This window comes from Nannospalax galili, unplaced genomic scaffold (genome assembly GCF_000622305.1).
Source record: "Nannospalax galili isolate Female #2095 unplaced genomic scaffold, S.galili_v1.0 scaffold1366, whole genome shotgun sequence".
NCBI lineage: Eukaryota > Metazoa > Chordata > Mammalia > Rodentia > Spalacidae > Nannospalax > Nannospalax galili.
Window position 1 is genome coordinate 2750 of NW_008354698.1, and position 2749 is coordinate 5498.

A 2749-nucleotide genomic window follows, 5' to 3' on the forward strand; every position below is an offset into this window, starting at 1 on the left:
CCTCTTGGAAGTCACCAGGAGCCCTGAAGGTTATGGGTAGGGCTTGTGCCAACAACAACCTGAACAGACGGTCCCAATTGGGTTCTGGTCCCAATCATGGAAAGGGGCAGAGTCCCAGTACACAGCGCTAGGACATCAACTGCTGGCTGTGTACAAAGCATTGCAACAGGTGGAATCCATTATGGGCCCCGCCCCCATTGCTGTAAAAACCACATATCCTGTAAAAGGATGGGTGGAGGGCCTGTTAGCCAAGCCCCTGTCAGGGGTGGCCCAAAACCAAATGCTACAAAGATGGCATGCATATTTGCAACAGCGAGAGGTGGTGTTAGCAAACCCAATCACCAATGGCATGCAAGCAGTACTAGGACCGGTGTCATTTCAAGGCACAGAGCCTCTCCCTCCACCTCCTATAGTTGACCCTCCAGAAAGACCTGACCAAGTGCTAGAAGGGGCTCCTCCATTTCTGGCTGATGCCTGGTATACTGATGGCACTAGCAGAGGTTCCAGACAAGAATGGGTAGCAGTGGCAATACAGATGAACACTTACACTATATGGTTAGAGAGGGGAGAAGGAGATAGCAGTGAGTGGGCTGAACTGAGAGCTGTATGGATAGTCATAATGAGGGAGCCTTGGCCAGTTACAATTTGTACTGACAGTTGGGCTGTGTTCAAGGCTTTAACCGTATGGATGGCTCAATGGGAGAAAGAAAACTGGCAGGTGATGGGATGGCCACTATGGGGACAACAAATGTGGAAAGACATATATAATAAAATGCAGGAGGAGCTAGTGCCCCTGGTAGCTTAACATGTGACTGCCAACCATCTAGTGAGTCAACCCGGGAATCAGGAAGCTGATGCCCTCACCAAGGTGAGGGCCGTGTGCCCTCGGATTCCCCTAGAAGCAACTCACTGAATTCATATCAAGTTGGCACAGAGGAGCCGACACAGGATGGAGAACAGCCAAAGCAGCTGGCATTCTGGTAAAATATGCTGACATCCAATAGGCAGTCCAGGCTTGTGAGGCATGTTCCCAGTTAGGGCCCCATAGGATGGATGCCATGATGGGACACATGCACAAGGCAGCTTCCCCTGTGAGAGACTGGCAGGTAGATTATATAGGGCCCCTGCCAGTCAGTGAGGGGTGTAAATATGCTCTCACTTGTGTGGACACTGCCATAGGCCTTACACAGGCCTTTCCTTGCAAGAGAACGACAGGCAAGGCTACTATTAAGGGGCTTACTGGACTCAATGTCATGTATGGGTGCCAGAGGTGAATTGATAGTGACAGAGGCACTCATTTCACAGGTGGGCTGAGGATAATCAGGTTCAATGGTATTTCCACCTTCCATACAATCCTACAGGCGCAGGGTTAATTGAAAGAAAAAACGGGTTGCTAAAGGAACAGTTGAAAGCCTTAATCCCAGTAGGAACCCTATGGGGGTGGCAAAAGGCCCTTCCAGAAGCTATAAGGTTGTTAAATGAAAATCCCAGTACCAGTGGTGGGTTGCCTCCCTATGAACAGTTGGCCAAAGGGTCCCCAGAGGTCCTCAAAACTATAAAGGTGATTGCCAATAATGTTGGTTGCACATCTAAAGTGGACAGTAAGACTCTATTGCTGAAGATGTGAGCATGGGAGAAGGAGAAATCAAGCTTGGATTAAGCTGGAAACTCCCTGCCCCTGGATAGGTGGCTTTCATAGTGCCAGAAGGTGCTATGCAGATGGTTGGGGGATAATTGTTCCCCATTATCCTGTTCAACAAAGGACCCCGTGTACTGCACTATCAATATGTGAAGCAAGATGTTCCTGCTGGTGCAATAGTGGCTCATCTAGTGTATGTACAACCAGGTAATTATCGATTGGACCTAATGCCCACTCCTAGGGGTGGAACACACATACGGTATTGTAGACCAGGCCAACCCCCTGTGGTGGGAGAGGTTATAGACCTCAGTGGAGAGGCCATTGCAATTGTATTGTTAGATGGATGTGATGTGCTTACTAAAGTACCATCCAAGCATTTGCGTTTACACCCATGAACTATTATTGCAGTTACTGTTTACATGTTCTTGCTTCATGCTGTTTGTGTTTTTATAGTGGGTGGGATGCCACTAAATCGAGCCATCAGCCCATGACAAACAGAGGATGCAGAGACTTGAAGAACTGAGTGCCCTATTACAATGGGAGAAAGGTTGCCCCACTCCCTCTGAGGCTCAGGGATATTTGCGGAAGAGACTGGTGGAAAGTTTTGTGAGAGCCAGAGGAAGGGGTGGAGAGTGTGACCCAGAGGACAGTCCTCTGACCCTGTGATGACAAGCCATGGACCTGCCTCCTTCCCATGCTCTGCAAAGAAGCCACTCTCCTTCCTTCTTCCAGCCCATCGGTTGACCATAGCTGCTTGCAGGGGAGGGGCTAAGGGTATAAAAGCTGGGAAAACTACAAGACTGGTCTCTCACCATTTTGTAAGGCCATGTGGAACCACATGATTTATGTCTGGGTGTGGACTTTCGAACATAGTGATGAATGGGGGTGTGGGGGGGGGCACCCGCTTGTCTGTAAGTAAACCCGCATCCCAAGCTCAGTTAAAGTCCAATAAACTCGTTAAGATTCTTCAAACCAGGGTTTGGAGAATTTTTTCCTCAGATTGTCACTGTGGAAGGAGGGGCTTGGATGCCACGTGCGCCCCCCAGAAGTGAATTTGACTTACACTTGCTTCTTTATTCTTTGTTTTATCAGCTCTTTATATATTCTAGA